Genomic DNA, 17,907 nt, shown 5'->3' with positions numbered 1-17,907 from the left:
GTACATGTATGTTCATGCCCTAGGGCATCTTTTTTTCGCTGCCGCTGTCGTGGGTCGCCGCTCGTGCCTGTCTGTGTCTACCATTGCCACTGCCCGCTCATCATGACAACGCCATCAGTTGATTTACAGTGTCCTCTCTGGTGTCAAATGTAGGCTACATACAGATCAGAGCACGACTAAACGTCGAGAGATCAGATAGAGGAACAAGGTATTAAGATTTCTGTTCAGAATTATACAATCTTAGTTTGGTTAATTGGTTGTATGTGTAATGAAGGTCATTAATCTATTAATCAAGTTTTTTTGCTATAGTAGTCAAAGACGAAACAAAAGGCACCAACAATTAAGGGGATAAATTCTTTTTTGAAGCCAATTTCTTCGACTTCAACCTCCAACATTACTGGTGTCAAAAATTTAAATCCATATGAGGAGGAACCTATTACAAATAACAATATCGCTGATCAAGAGGTCGTGGCATCGAGGAAGTCGCAGAACAATGTACAATTGGAAACACAACTTATGAGAGTGACCTAATAAGAACAAACAAGCATAACTCTTTTATATTTTGGAGAGCAATTGTACAAACAGCTGCAAATATGGTTGTAGAAGCAACTAAAGCTTAATTAAAGTACAATTGATTCCATCAAGTAAGAAAGACTCTTATATTTTGAGAATGACAACATATATAATATACTTTAGTAAAAAGTAGAAATTTCTTTTCTTGATGATTTCATGAGGTGGTTAACATTTGAAGATTGTGCTTATAGAGATAACGATGAATCTCCACAATCTACAAATCAAGGTAATCTTCTTGAACTACTGAAGTTGTTGGCTTATTAATTTTCTCGAACCATTGAAGTTGTTGCCTTATTAGAGCAAATAAATGATGTTGTCTTTGGAAAATGTACCAAAATATGCGAACTATACCTACATATCGTGCTACAAGAAATTCTTAAATTACTTCCTCGAAAAGTTCAAACAAGAATTAGAGAAGAAAAATTATCTAATAAAGTTATGTATATGGTAGACGAAACTTCAGATGAATTAAAATGAATAAGAAATGGTTTTAGCTTTTCGCCCCCCTCGTGTCCAAATCCTGGCTCCGCCCCTGTCTGCATGTGATACTCCGTCTCAGGTACACCAGCATGTTGGACAACGTCCGATCGTGCCAAGCTTCTCGAACGTCTCGTTCCATGCGACAAACATATAATTTCTTTGTTACATAATTGCATGATCCCAATCAAATCCCTAATGTAACCACCGGTTATGTAGCTAGCTAATCCATCAATCTAATCACAAGCTACAAATTGCTTTCAAACTTAAATCCATAAATAAAACTTAATTGCTACTTTTTTATTATAACTTAGTTGCCATTTGCCAAACTTTGTGCAAGTTGCATCAAACATTTGTCACTATATTTCGTGGACTTTCAGCACAGAGGGTTTTCTTTGCTCTAAAACTTGCTTTTACTCTAATTAGTGTAACATCCCAAATTTTCAATTTGGAATGTTATACATTAGATCATCATTGCATAGCATATTTTATTGCATTTTGGCAAATCCTCGATAAATCCTAAGCAACTCAAGGACCCTCGGAGAGAGTTGGGGATTTTCCCGGTTTTTCATATTTGATTTTTATCAAATAATAAAACGAGGATTTTTGGTTTTAATTATTTTTCTCTCTGAAAAATATTTCATATTAAAATAAATGAGAGGAGAAAATATGACTTCTCCAAAACAATTGAAATATTGGAGGAAAAATATTAAAATCATATATTTGATTTTATTCGGATTTTATTTGCAATTTTACTTGCATTAAAAAATTGCATGTTTTCAAAAATGCATTTTTGTGTCAAAAAAATGTTCACCTTGTTCTAATTATTTTAATTACACGGGGAAATTTTGTTTTATCAATTTTGGATTTTTATTTATTTTTCTGCGATTTTCTTAGATTCGGCGGAATATTTAAAAAAACACCGCGCCCGACCGGGCCGAGGCCCAGCCGAGCCGGCCGGCCCACCCCGTCGTCTCCCTCGCGCGCACGCGCCGCCGCCGCCGGTGTCCGGCTCGGACACGCCCCCGCCGCCGCCTTGCCCCTCCTCCAAGCCAGCCCCCCTCTTAAATACCCCCCGCCGCCGCCCCTCCCTCTCACCCCGCCGCCGCCCCGCACCCGCACCCACTGCAGCGCCGCGCCGCCGCCGCCGCCCCGCCGGAGTCCCGCCGGAGCTGCCGCCCGAGCCTCGCCGTCGCCCCGCCGCCCCGCCGGAGCTGCCGCCCGAGGTAGCCGCGCCGCCGCCGCTTTTGCCGGTTTTCTAAAAAAACCGTTCGTTTTTTTTCTAAACCCTAGATCGGTTTATTTTTTTTCGGTTTTATTATTTAGTGAACGTTCACCGACCCGTTCGTTTCAACGAACGTGTTCGTCAGATTTTCGCTGTTAACGAATGTTCGTTCGTTTAACTGTTCGTCAGTTTTCTTTTTCATCGATTTTTCCGAGATTATTCCAGCTCGCGATTTCCGATCAGATCTTCGTTTTTGTTTAACTTTTTGCTCGTTTATCGGAATCAGGCAATTCAAGCGCCTAAAGTTTCGTCTCGAAATTCTCTTTCCGATTAACCTACTCAAACAAGTTTTTGCTACTGTAAAATTTGACCTAGATCCAGATTAGTAAACGAAGCCTGTTTCTTTCGCCGTTTGACTTTCGTTGCTTCGTTCGATTTGATTCTTTTTGCAAACCGGAGTTCTTAAGTTGAACTTTCTGGTTGGATCTTTTATTTGAGTTTTACCTATGCATTAGATGAGTACTTATTGTTTGCTTGTTTGTTTGCGATAGAGTACCCGGAGTGCGCCGCTTGTTACTTCGAATCTCTAGGTTTCGCGGATCATCAGCAAGGCAAGTAACACTTTGATCATACCTTTCCATACCCAGTTTTTATTGCATTAGATCAATCCTCAAACATTGCATGATTAGGATCTAATTAAATTGTGGGTATTAGGAAGTAGTTGAGGTAGTACCTATTACCTGTTTTATTATCAAACCCTTGGGAGTTACTTCTACGTTTGCTATTATATTGCTATGCTATGCTTGTAGACGTGGATTGGGTTTGAGTGTATTCATGACAGATGTGAGGTTGTTAATTAATGGTTTACTTAAGGTGGCAACTAAAACTCACATCTGGGTGGATTGAGGTACCTGGGTATTCCAGGATTGCCTGTTTTTCTTTTGGACCACCACCCAGGTTCAAAGGGATCATGAGATTATTCATGCTAGAAACTTTCGTGTGCAGCCGCAAGCTATTATGGGCTCTAGCATAGTTGATTAAGTTGTGTGAACTCTTACAGTGGTAGACTAGCAGATGTAGGGGATGTAGGTGGTATGGTCTATCACATCGTAAGGTGCGAACACTTCTGAAAGACTGTGTCTCGGTCATCCGTTTCTCAAACATCATGTAGTGCGAGAACCAAGCGGAGGCGATCGAGTCTTGTGGGAAAAGTGCACAAACCTCTGCAGAGTGTATAAACTAATCATGGTTAGCCGTGTCCCCGGTTATGGACAACTTGAGTATCTAGTACTTGGATTATCATGTGAATCTCATCATGTTACTTTAATTAATCTTGTTGGGTTAATGATGATACTTAATTGGGATTGAGATGCTGTCAACCATCTCAATGTTTAACAACCACCATGATAGTTAAATAAAATTTATTCCTTTGCAGTAGGGAAAAATTGGCTTTTCGCAAAACTGTAACCATAGAGCTTTCCACCAGCCATATATGCATGTAGTATAGCATTATTATGTTCATCATTCTCTATGTGTTACATTGCCAGCATATTCCATGTGCTGACCCGTTTTCGGGCTGCAACGTTTCATGTTGCAAACTTTTCAGATGACGAGTAAGGTGCCTTAGGTCGTGGTCTTATACTCAGTGATGCCGTTGGAGTTGATGGACTCACTTATCTTCCAAGCCTTCCGCTGTTATCGTTCTTAGATGGCCTTAAGCCATATTTATCATACTTATTCTCTTTTGAGATATTCGTTGTAATAAGTGTGTGATTGCTACTCTGTTATAAATCCTCCATTTTTACTGTGCGTGTCAGCATTACTGATCCAGGGATGACACTGGTGCACAGCAGCACAGACTGTTTGAGGTCTGGTCGCTACAATTAGCTTACGAAAAATTTCCAAATATGACCCGCATAAGAATTATTAATGATATAAAACATTAAAGTAATTACAAATAAATCTCCAGCAGATAAATATAAACAATTCCTGCTTGAGTCTACTCCCTCCGTTTATTTTTAGTCTACATATAAGATCTGGTTAAAGTCAAACTTTAACTTTATAGAAAAAAATCAACATCTACAATACTAAAGTTATATGTTATGAAAATTAATTTGATCGTGTGTCTAATAATATTGATTTCATAGTGTGAATGTTGATATCTTTTCAAAGTTAGTCAAACTTTACAAAGTTTGAGTTTGACCAAATCTTATATACAAACTAAAAAGAAACAGAGGGAGTACAATTTTACTACACAAAACTCATAACGAAACATCACCGTCTAGACGGGAGGGAAAGAGCCTAACATGTCACTACATTCATTTCTCCTGCCTAAAAACTAAAGGTTCCGTCTCACATTCCTTTTTTCTCCTCTCTCTCCAACCCACCTTCGTTTCTGGTTTTGTCGATTCTTTCATTGGGTTTTCTTGTCTTTCCTACCAAAAAAATAAGCAAGGTTATGTTCGTTCTTTCGTCCTCCCACCCCAACCCACCTTCATTTTCGGTTTTGTTGATTTTTTGACTGGGCTTTCTTTTCTCTCCTACCTAAAAATAAGTAAGGTTCTGTTTGCTTCTTTCGACAATCCTCCCACCCCCACCTCCGCTTCCGGTTTTGTCGATTTTTCCTCTTCTTTTCCTGAAACCAGCTGTGAGCAGCCCCATGTCTCATTGGCTTAGCAACATGCTGCTTTCTTTGCTAAGCCAATAAGTACTGACAATTATTAGTTAAATTTCATTTTTCGTACGTAATCAAGTTGACAATAAAATGACAAGTAATTTATTTTAATTGCATACAAAAAGAATTTGTGCATCCGTTGCAATGCATGGGCAATTATGAATTATCCAAGTAAGGTTAAGAAACTAAAGCTTTTTTCTCGCAAAAAAAAAGAAACTAAAACTTTTCTTCAATTGAGCGAAAAGAAAATATTGCTCCGGAGAAAACAGAGAAGGCTCTTTGCTTTGAGGAAAGAGGGTTTTCTCAACAACAACAAGAAGGCAAAGAAGCAATCCTAGGACTCCCATGAGTTTTTCTTTGGTGGTTGAAATTAGTGAATACAAGCCCCACTGGTCACCCAATCAGTGATTGAGTTGTATTCTTTATAGAACCTCAAGTGATATTGATATGCACTCGATCCATTACTGTCTGCTTTTTTGGTCGGCTCATCAGATCGATCGGCAGGCAGGCAAGGACAGAGCTTGCTAAGATCGATCCAGTACAAAGGCAATAACAACAACAACAAAATAAGAGCAATCCGGCAGAGACCGAACTATGTAGATTGCTACGCTACCGAGCAGTGGGTGCAGTCGATCTGAGAGAAGATCCATGTGGCATATGCATGCAGAGAAAACAAAAGAAAGCGGAGGTGGGAATCGCCTATGACGTACGGCATGGCCTTCCATCCGCGCTGGTTGTGGACGGGCTCGGCGACGACGCCATCGCCGTCGCCGGCGTCCTGCTCCTTCACTGTCCCCTCCTCCTCCTGCGGCTGCTGCCGAGGCTCGGTGTCCATCTCTTTCTATGACCCAGGGGATGGATGCCGAGACGCTTTCTTACTGCTGCCAAGGCAATTGCATCAGTATTTTCACAAAAGATTATACGCATCAGTATTGAACAACAGAGATAGAGTTTGAGTGATGAATAAGAGAGTAGTAGAAAGAAAGCGAGAAAGATTGAGCGGTTGCCTCTATGTGGATATTTTCTCGATAAAGGACATTTCATTGAATAGATATATCGAGGTGATACAATCGCATCGAAAGCAAGCCCGACATCTGCATAGCAAGATGCACACAGCCAAAAAAGTCCAGAGTACCCTAAAAGCAAAAAATAATTCGACACAATGCTAATCAAAAAACATGTCCAGCCTAAGGAGTGGCAGATCCTATCCGTAGGTCACACCGCCATCCATGGGGGCAGAAAACCTCCCTGGTCGTACGCTCCAGTCATGTAGACGCCATCATAAAAAGGTCCCTGTCCTCCGGTCTTTGCAGGATAGACCAAGTATGGAGCCATCGTGTACATACGTGAATAACCTGCATAGGAGATGAGACACATTTGTTATTAAAAAATACATCATTCCTGGTAAGCCACAGTGCCCAGCATAAGGCCGCCGCTCCCACAAGAATATGTGCAGAAAATTGTTTATCAATACCCCGCAACCAGTTGCCGAACATATTTCGTGCACTACGTGGTGGGTATAGATTCGAAGCTACTTGAACTATGGCCCAAACTGCCTAAGCGAACTTGCACTCAAAAAGTAAGTGTTTAATAGACTCGTCATGTTGGCAAAACACACATGTCTTGGAACCATGCCATTTTCGTCGTGCCAGATTGTCTCTAGATAGGATGACTCCTCTGTTAAGAAACCAGAGGAAAATCTTCACTCTTAGAGGGATTTTGAGATTCCACAATTTCCTGTTATCAACTGGAACATCACATGAACCATTGCATCATACATGGATTTGACTGAAAATTTGCCATTCTGATGCAAGTTCCATCGAAAAATGTCCGGCTCACCTGACAGTTGAATGTCCTCCAGGCGAGTGAGTAATTCATTCCATGCTGCCAGGCGAGGGCCAAAAAGGTCCCTACGGAAAGAAATATCAGGGTTTTCTTGTCCTAAAACTTGTTTGATTGTGACGAATTTATGTCTAACAATCCTGTACAAGCTTGGATATTGCACCATTAGTGGGTTATTCCCTAGCCAGATATCTTCCCGGAATCGAACCTGAGAACCGTCCCTAACTGAGAAGGTCCCAAATTGGAAAACGAATTCCTTGGCCTTCATCACACCACTCCAGAAATGTGAATCCCCAGGTTTCCAATGAATTTGAGAATGGCATTGGATCCCACATACTTGTTGCAAATGATTTCCTGCCATACTCCATTCTCAGTGAGTAGTTTGTAAACCCACTTGTTGAGAAGAGCAATGTTTTTAATCTCATGGTCTTGGATTCCCAGCCCCCCTTCACTTTTAGGTCTGCATAATACGCTCCACCTAGCCAGTCGATATTTCTTGGATTCGTTATCACATTGCCAAAAATATCTGGATCTAAAGTAGTCTAGTCGCTGGAGAACCCCTTTCGGTAGATGGAAGAATGACAACATATACAAAACCATGTTGCTTAGAACTGAATTGATCAAGATCAATCGTCCCCCGTAAGACAAGAGCTTGGCCTTCCAACTGGCTAAGCGTTTCTCAAGTCTCTCTTCCACATGCTTCCATTCAGCGATAGTTAAGCGCCGATAGTGTATGGGAATACCCAGATATCGAATCGGAAACTGCCCGAGCTGGCATCCAAAAATCTCAGCATACTCAGGTGCTGATTCTGCAGCATCGCCAAAGCAAAAAAGTTCGCTCTTATGAAAATTAATTTTGAGACCAGAAAGTTCCTCAAAAGCACATAAGAGCAACTTGAGATTTCTTGCCTTATCTAGATCATGATCCATGAATAGAATAGTGTCATCCGCATATTGTAGAATAGATAGACCATCTTCTACCAAGTGTGGAATGACACCACTAATTTGACCATCCAGCTTAGCCTGCTCAACAAGGGTAGCTAGCATGTTGGCCACAATGTTAAACAAAATAGGAGAAGCAGGGTCCCCTTGGCCAAGCCCCTTCCTTGTCTGAAAATAGTTGCCAACGTCATCATTAACTTTTATGGCCACACTGCCTCCAGAGACAAAGCTCTCTACCCAACGACACCATTTTTGTGAAAATCCCTTCATGCACAAAGTTTGCAACAGAAAGGGCCACTTAACCTTATCTTAGGATTTTTCAAAATCTATTTTAAGAATGACACCATTCAACTTTTTTCGGTGAAGCTCGTGTACAGTTTCGTGCAGGACGACCACTCCATCTAATATGTTGCGGCCTTGCATAAATGTTGTTTCAGTGGGTTTTACGACATGGTCAGCCACCCTGTTCAACCGATTAGTTGCAACCTCGTAAAGATTTTAAAACTTAAATTCAGAAGGCAAATCGGTCCATATTGTTGAATATGACTAGCCTCCTTCATCTTAGGCAATAGGATAATTTCCCCAAAGTTTAAACGCGAAATGTCAAGTGAAAGAACATGCGGTGCCCCCATGTTTGGTTTTGGTAATTGATGACAATCTCTATGGACTAATGGTTGCCTTGAGTTATATTTGAAGGATTTGTCCATAGGCATTTCTAGAAGTCCATGTGTTGGTTTCAAGGAGTTTATGTGCTGACCAAGGTGTTATTAAGGAATTATCCAAAGATTGGTCATGTGAGAGTTGAGCTTATTGCAAGCATGTCTTGAAGAAGAAGATTGTGTCATCATTCATGTTTACCTTCAAGACATCATCCAAATGAAGAGAGTTGGAAAGAGTCAAGGTTGATCAAGACTAAGTCAAGAATGAATCAAGTTGATCAACACACAAAGCGCACAAGATGTACCGAGGGATCAAGCGATCCCATGGTATGGTAAGCATTGTCAATTACGCTTTGTGTACTAACCCATGGTCTTCGTGAGAGTTCTTTGTGGGGTTAGGTTGCGGTGTGCAAGTTCAAGTGAAGCGGGCAAGTTCAAGTAAAGCATCACGAAGAGATCAAATGCTTGAAGCCATTGTGGTGACAATGGACTTGTGAAGATGTGCGGAAGGGTGGCTCACCCATAGTGGAGTATGGGGGAGCAATCAACTAGTCTTCATCGAGCCAATGCAATCAAGAAAGGTGGTCCATCTTGAGGGAGTCAAGATCGTCATCATCTAGCTCAAGTGGACCATGTGCAAGGCAAAGGTTTGCTCTTGGTAGGTTTTCTATTTTACCGGTCTCATGATGGTAGTTGGGAGACCGGGTTATAGGATCGATTGCCGTACTATCAAGGGGGGCTCTTGATGAGTAGCTTGATCGTATCGTTCATAGAGAGCTCAAACCATTGCATCCTTGCATCATCTTTATTGGTTCTTGTTTGGTTCTTCTCTTTGTGAGTTTTGGAGCTTATGGTCATCTTGATGACAAAGCATCTCAATGATGATCTCATGTTGCTAGTTGTGATGTCTTTGATGGGTGTGTGGTAGGAATTCATGTATATACTATAAGACCATATCTAGCCATGTGCTATGCTTCCAAGCAAATATCTTATTGGTATATGTATGACTTCCTCTTGGATATCTTGTTCCTTCGTGTTGTAACTATTTCGAGTGTACATCCTTCTTTGTAGATATATATCATCATGATCTCGTCTACCTAGAACCTTATACACTTGAAAGAAATTACATCTCTAGATGATATCCTTTCTTTCACGTCCACCTTGTCTTTCTTGTTATTTCTTTGGTGGCTCCGTGAAAGCTTTTGCCTTGAGTGCATGTCTTATCTCGTTGCATCTTGATGCACTCCTGTGTGGTGAATGTTATTTTCCTCATGCTTATCTCTACGAGGCTTTTGCCATCTTAATTGGTATCCCTCGTCTTGATGAGGCTTTCATCTTCTATCTCCACCATGGGTTGTCACAAGTGTTGGTTATTCATTTTGCATTTTTAGTGTCACTACTAGAAAAAGGGCTATAGATGGGATTGACACTAATGGCGCACCAGACCAGCAGTGCGCCATTAGTATATACTAATGGCGCACCACCTTCTGATACGCCATTAGAGATGAAACTACTAATGGCGCACCTGGCCCAGGGTGCGCCATTAGTATCAAAAAAAAATTTACTAGTGCGCCTGTCCAAACATACTAATGGCGCATCCAGACACCGTGCGCCATTAGTAGTTGAAACTACTAATGGCGCACGTGGACCAGGGGCGCCATTAGTATCAACATTTTTTTTAACTAGTGCGCCTGTCCAAACATACTAATGGCGCATCCAGACACCGTGCGCCATTAGTAGTTGAAACTACTAATGGCGCACGTGGACCAGGGTGCGCCATTAGTATCAAAAATTTTTTTAACTAGTGCGCCTGTCCAAACATTCTAATGGCGCATCCTGCACATGGTGCGCCATTAGTATAAAAAGTTTTTTTTTAACTAGTGCGCCTGTCCAAACATACTAATGGCGCATCCTGCACGCGGTGCGCCATTACTAGTTGCAACTAGTAATGGCGCACCAGGCGCAGGGTGCGCCATTAGTATAAAAAGTTTTTTTTAACTAGTGCGCCTGTCCAAACATACTAATGGCGCACCACCAGAAGGTGCGCCATTAGTAACCTGGATTACTAATGGCGCATCTAGAGTTGGTGCGCCATTAGTAAGTGGGCAGCAACAAGATATTTTGGACAGCCTCTCCTACCCACACTCACTTTCTCCCCACTTCATTCTCTCCACCTCCTCCTTGTCTCGGGTGCCTCCTCTTTTTCACCTCATTTCCACCATAGATTCATTCAACTTAAGTGGTTAAATTACCTTGTTTTGATAGGTAAGTAAGGGGGGAAGCTATATTTATGTTGTTCTCCCTACAACAATGTGCACATGCACTTTTTATGGCCTAGCTAGATCTATGTATGTTCGTGGTGTTGCATATGTGTTTGTGTTTGGAGGTGTACCGGTATTTGAAATGCGATAGTTGCCAATATTTTGCCGGAATGTTGATTCATTTCCGTTTCGGCGAGAATTTTGGCATTAAGCATTCTTTTTGGTCCTATTTTTAGGGAAAGTCATGCCAAATTTTTTCTTGGTTCTAAAATATCGTTTTGCTCTACCCCGCAGGCGACCATGTTCCGCATGATGACCGAAGGCATCGTGAATAGGTTTTTGAGGTCCGCAAAGGCCGAGATGCTTCAAAAGAACGAGACGGAGATAAGATGTCTGTGTCGAAGATGCAAGCTGAAGAGCCTTATTGCGGACCCGGAATCCTGGCAGGTGCGGGACCACCTGCTCTTGCGTGGTTTCATGGATGGCTATCGGTGGCAAGGTGATGAAGATGACTACGAAGTCGTCCATGGGGGCCGGGCAAGAAATGATGAGGAAGGGCAGCAAGACAACCACCGCGGCTCGGGCGGGCGAGAAGACGAAGAATCCCCAGGAGATGATCACGACGGTGATGCTGTACACAGTCATCATGTAGAAGATGCAGGACATGATGATGAGGAAGATGCCGGAGCAGACGACGGGCATGATCATGAAGATGATGATGCCGGCGGAGCAGACGACACTGGACCATCGATGGGCTGGGTGCAGGACCCTCATATTCAAGAACTGCTTCTCAAGCAGACGGATAACGCAAGAGCTGCCGCCCGAGAGAAAGCCAAGATGGATCAACTTGAGTTAGACGCGGTTACTCCATTGTATGAAGGATGCAGGCCCGAGGATACCCGCCTGAAAGTAACGCTCATGGCTCTGGAGATGAAGGTAAAACACAAAATGACCGACGCATGCTTCGACGAGAACATGTCATTCTGGCACGAACGTCTTCCCAAGGGGAACAAGTGCCCGACCAGTTTGGAGGAGGCGAAGAAAATCGTGTGTCCTTTGGATTTACCGCACGTGAAATACCATGTGTGCATGAACAATTGCATCATTTATCGGGACGAGCACGCGGAGTCTACCATATGTCCGGTGTGCGGCGTCACTCGATACAAGAAGAGGAAGAAAGCTCCTCGAAAAGTGGTGTGGTACTTTCCGATCACTCCTCGTCTGCAGCGGTATTTCGCGGACCCTAAGGTAGCAAAGCTCCTGCGTTGGCACGCGGATAGGGAGGAGAAGAAGCGAGAAGATGACGCAAATGATCCGGAGATAGATAAAAAAGACAAGATGCTGAGTCACCCTAAGGATGCGAGCCAGTGGCAAGCGTTGAACTTCGAAGACCTAGAATTTGGGAACGATCCAAGGAACATCGTGCTGGGCGCGAGCACCGATGGAGTCAATCCGTTTGGCAGCCAGAGAAGCACACATAGCACCTGGCCTGTGTTTGTGTGGATGTACAACCTTCCCCCCTGGTTGTGCATGAAGAGGAAGTACATTCACATGAGTATGCTAATCGAAGGACCGAAACAACCAGGGAACGACATCAATCTATATCTGGGGCTGCTGAAAGAGGAGCTAGACACGCTGTGGAAAACGCCAGCCAATACGTGGGACGCCGCAGAGAAAGAATATTTCCCTATGAGAGCCGCGCTGCTCACGACGGTGCACGACTATCTCGGTTATGGATATCTGGCAGGGCAGGTGGTCCACGGATTTTCTGGATGCGTCAGGTGCATGGATGACACAACGTATCGCCAGCTAGATAGAGATCCCGGGTCTTCGAAAACCGTGTTCATGGGACATCGAAGGTGGCTTCGCGACGATGACCCGTGGAGAAAACGCAAGGATCTATTCGATGGTGAAACCTAACCCCGAGGACGCCCGCGTACGAGGAGCGGCGAGGAAATAGACGAGCTGTTGAGAAATTGGAAAGACTGCCCACTACCGGGAAAGAAGCAAAAGGTGCCAGAGCCGGGAAAGAAGCGAAAGGCGCCAGGGCCGCTGCTGAAGGTATGGAAAACGAGGTCTACTTTCTGGGACTTGCCGTACTGGAAGATCCACCGTGTGCCTCACAGCCTTGATGTCATGCATATCACGAAGAACGTGTGCGAGAGTCTGCTTGGTACCCTGCTCAACATGCCAGAGAGGACCAAAGATGGGCCGAAAGCAAGGGCAGACTTGAAATCAATGGGCATCAGGCAGGAGCTTCACGCTATATATGATGATGATGATGATGATGATGATGATGAGGCGAAGCAGGACACGGAAAGTCGTCGCAAAGGCAAAAAGGCCAAGAAGACCGGAAATGACTACCCTCCCGCGTGCTTCACTCTAAGTCAGGAGGAGATCGAGCGGTTTTTCACCTGCCTCGTAGGAGTAAAACTTCCTTACGGTTACGCGGGGAAGATAAGCAGATACCTAGACCTAGCGAAGCTGAAGTTCAGCGGGATGAAGTCTCACGACTGTCACGTGCTGATGACGCAGATACTTCCAGTTGCAATCCGTGGGATCATGGATGCGCACGTCCGTGAAATGCTATTTGGCCTATGCAACTTTTTCAACGTCATCTCTCGGAAGTCTGTTGGCGTGAGGCAACTCAGAAGGCTACAGGAAGAGATCGTGGTGATACTATGCGAGCTTGAGATGTACTTCCCGCCCGCATTCTTCGACGTTATGGTGCATCTGCTGGTCCATATCGTGGACGATATCATCCAACTCGGGCCGACGTTCCTGCACAGCATGATGCCGTTCGAAAGGATGAATGGTGTCATCAAAGGATACGTTCGCAACATGTCACGTCCAGAGGGAAGCATAGCCAGGGGCTTTCTGATCGAAGAGTGCATCTCCTACTGCACGAATTATCTAGGCATCGAGAACCCCGTTGGTCTGCCCGTCAACAGGCACCTCGGCAGGCTCGCTGGATGGGGTCACCGTGAGGGTCGCCGCGAAATGCATGTCGACTTCGAGGGTCGACTCGCCGACTTTGAAAGAGAAAACCTAGTCGCGCTACAACACATAGACGTGGTCGATCCTTGGGTGGTAGAGCACAAAACCTTTATTAAGAAGACGTACAATGACCGAGGCCAACAGAGGACGGACGGAGATATACTCAAAGAGCACAACTCATGTTTCACGCGTTGGTTCAAGCAGAAGCTTCTGTCGTACCCTTTACATGAGGATTCTTCCGCGGAAGAACAACTCATATTTGCCTTGTCACAGGGCGCCGAGCACAACCTGATGACCTATGAGGCGTACGATATCAACGGCTACACATTCTACACCGAGGCCAAGGACATGAAGAGCGATGGTTATCAGAACTCCGGGGTAACGATGGAATCCTACACCGGTAATGACAAGGACAGATACTACGGAAGGATCGAGGAGATCTGGGAGCTGAGCTACGCTGGAGAGAAGGTCCCGATGTTCCGTGTCAGATGGGCCAAGAGCGTCCTAAAAGAAGACCGGTATTTCACCACCATGGTTATACCCGAAGCCAAATCCAAGACCGCAGGCGCAAATGTCACCGCGAAAAATGAGCCATGGGTACTGGCTTCCCAAGTGGACCAATGCTTCTTCATTACCGACCCGTCAAAGCCCAGTCGTGTTGTCGTGAGGAGAGGCAAAAGGAAGATCATCGGAATGGATGGAGTAGCCAATGAGCAAGACTTCGACAAGTACGGCGACCCGAGAATCGAACATGACGACGATGATGAAGTAGCAGCATACACCACAAGAAGAAGCAGGACCACCCTACCTAAAGGACGTCCGTTCCACAGAAGAACTCCATTTGCGAAAAAGAAGGGCAAGAAGATTGTGAACAGATAGCTAGCTAAGGTCGATTGTATTTAAATCGTAGCCTTCTTCATTTCTCGACTGTATTTCATGGGCACTTTTTGAACTATCATGAATATTTTTAAATTTCATGGACACTCGATCTCGATCCCCCTCCATCTCGATCGCTAGCTATCCCACCTCGCCAGATCCGGTCCCCCTCGCCGCCGAGCACCCCCCAGTTATATCTGGCCATGGGCCGGGCCGGGCCGGGCTTGGGCCGGGCCTGAAAAAGCCCACGGCAAAAAACTGAGGCCCAGGCCCTCCCAGGCCCTACCATCGGGCCTACTTTTCAAGCCCAAGCCTGAAAAAGCCCAAGCCCGTCCAGGCCCTGCTGGTGGGCTCAAAACTCAGGCCCAAGCCCGGCCCATGGGCAAGCCCATCGGGCCTAGGCCCTGGATTTTAGGGCCGGGCCTGGGTGGGCCGACAGGGCCGGGCCTGAGATGGCCAGGACTACCCCCGGTCCACCGGCCCCCCGCACCCCGCGCACCCTCCCCCGCTCCACCGGCATTACTGTTTGATGATATTATAAAAAAAATTATTACTGTCTTATAAAAAAATATTACTGTTATGATTTAAACAAGTTTGAACATATTTAAACACAAATAAATATGAAACAGCATTTTAAATGCACAAAAAATTGTGGAGCCTGGGAATCGAACCCAGGACCTCCTGGTGTGAGAACTGGCTGCTGACCAGTCGAGCTAGTAGAGGGAACTTGGTGTGGACCAGGTCAGGTGGGAGATAACCTGTTGGCTCGAGCAGAAATAAAAAAACAATACTAATGGCGCACCAGGGTGGGGTGCGCCATTAGTATGGATGTACTTATGGCGCACCGAGGGGTGGTGCGCCATTAGTATTGTGCCCTCGCCCGGCCCTCGATCCCCTTCCCCTCTCCTATCCCCGGCCCGGCCCAAACCTATCCCCTCTCTCTCCCTCGCCCTCGCCCTCGATCGATCCCCTTCCCCTCTCCTCTCCCGACGCCGCTGCCCCGCCGCCTCGACGCCGCCCCGTCGTCCTCGTCTCCGCCCCGACGCCGCTGCCCCTTCCCCTCTCCGCCCCGTCGTCCTCGTCTCCGCCCCGACGCCCCGACGCCTCGATGCCGCCCCGTCGTCCTCGTCCTCGCCCTCCTCCTCCGGTGACTGCAGCGCCGCCGCCGTTGAGTTCTCAAATCCTGCTAGGTTCTCTTCTCCCCCTCCCTCTCTCTCATGCGTTTTTCTTCTTCAACCCTAACCCTAACCTGAACCCATTGTACAGTGGCGCGCCTCACTTGAGCCACCCGATCTGGGACTTGTTGACGATTCCTCCGCCTGCCCTGCGGAGGACTAAGGAGCTCTTGGTCTGGGAGCAAGCAGGGTATGTTTCGCCTCTTCCAATCAGAGTGCTTCTTCAGTTGGTCTCAACTACTGATGCTAATGTTAGGTAGCGCCTCACCTGCAGCAATTGTTGCATCATCTGTTTGTTTACCTCACAACTATCAAGAGTGCAAAGTAGATGTTGATTCATAAATATATTCATAGTCACAAATTGATGATGATTAACTGCCAGCCCAACTGGAATCATAAAATGGACTGCACATATAAACTAGTATTGGGCACTCAGATTCAAAGAAGAAATTGCAAAGTTCTTTTGGATTCTTGTTTATAAGATAACAATGGTCAACCATTAGTCCTAGTCTCTTTCTTCTGTCCTGCCTTGTACCAAATGCTCAGGGATCCTATCGTGTATTGTATTGTAGTGGGAATGTCGCAAATATCAAGTTATACTTTTTGTCCCCAGGATGAACATGCACATAGCAGAAGTAAAAGTCAAGTTGGGAGTTGTATATTTTAGACCAAAAAGGATCTTTATTTATTTTCTTAAAAGGGTCCTTTATAGTTTTTTTTTTGTCAGTAAGAGTAAGTAGGAAGACAAGATTATGGTGGAAGTTCTTTTTCTCTCTTTCTCTGTTCTTGTGGACTGCAGGAGTGATAAAATGGTTTGTTTTGTTTTAAGCACTAAAATATTACTTGAGCACACGAGCGATAATATTTTCATTTAGTTGATAAATCATCAAACTGTTTTCTTTGCTGGAAACCATGTGTGCAATGTAGGCCAGTTTTACAACGTGAGCAATAGCATCAGCAAGGAAAGTAATATGTAATTACAGAGAGCTAAACCCATATATGTCCTCTCAAAATCTATATTCCAATGAACTGTCATTGTCTTACTATCCTTCCTGTAGTATTTATAATTATTTTGAAGGAAAGCTTCACTCAACAGTTGAGAAACTTGCATGTTCCATTTAAGAGAAAATTTGAGACATGGTTATCTATGCATTGATCTATCAATGATGTTGACAGCAAGGAATAGTGTTTCACCCAGTAGCTCAAGCTTATAGTGCACCTACATTGGACAATGAAACATTGGGGTTCCTAAGAACTTTCCATTCCGGAGCATACTAAGTCACTAAACTAAACTATCACTTTAGAACCAGAGCATGCCTTGTGCACCCAATTTTATCTTTCCCAACGAGATGTTTCTCATTACCAACTATCATGTGAAATTTGAAAAGTTCCACTATACTGTAGTCAAATATTCAGCAAACGAGTCCATCAAACAAAGATCCTCTAGTAGAAGAAACTCTTCTTTTTCTATCAGTACTAAGCTACTGTTCATGTAAGTAAAACCAGCATACTACTGTTCAGTTGTGTAATTGCATATGTATCGAAGCACTAGGGGGTAAACCAAGAAGGTAGATAGCACAAAATTCTTCACTAGGACAGTGACAACAGTGACTTTCTGCTATCCCTACTGTTCCCTTGGTAAAACGTATAGGATGTACTTCTCACGATCAGGACTGCAGCTAAGATGACAAAAAATGAGATCTGAACCTACTACACAAAAATTCAGTTATGTATCAAGGTGGCAAAATGTTTGTTTGTTCTGTAAAATAGCATGGCAAATTTTATCTAAGAGTTTGTTCTATTTGTATTTATCTAAAGATTAGCATGGCAATTTTCTACATGGCACAATCTTTTAGCATGACAAAATATAGGATGATAGCATCCTAATTTTTTCATATGGCAAATATGAAGAAAAGCATCAACCTATACCTGAGGAAAAAAATCTGAAGCTAGTGACCTGTGCAAAAAACAGAAAATTAAAAAATCAACGGCTAATATTAACTCAGTAGTGTCTTAAAATTTCTCAATTTTGTTTGCCAAAAAATAACCTCTGGGTGTAATGAGCAGATAATGAAAAACATATTTGTGTTTCCAAGTAAATACAGTACCTCCTGCTGTAACTGCTGAGTTCTGAGACAGCACTCTTTTCTTTTAATTTTCAGAACATTTACAGTCTTGCTCACTACTTTTTATGATTGATTTGTAG

The sequence above is a fragment of the Triticum aestivum genome, chromosome 1D, assembly GCF_018294505.1.
Source record: "Triticum aestivum cultivar Chinese Spring chromosome 1D, IWGSC CS RefSeq v2.1, whole genome shotgun sequence".
Lineage (NCBI taxonomy): Eukaryota > Viridiplantae > Streptophyta > Magnoliopsida > Poales > Poaceae > Triticum > Triticum aestivum.
Note: the sequence above shows the minus strand (reverse complement) of the source record.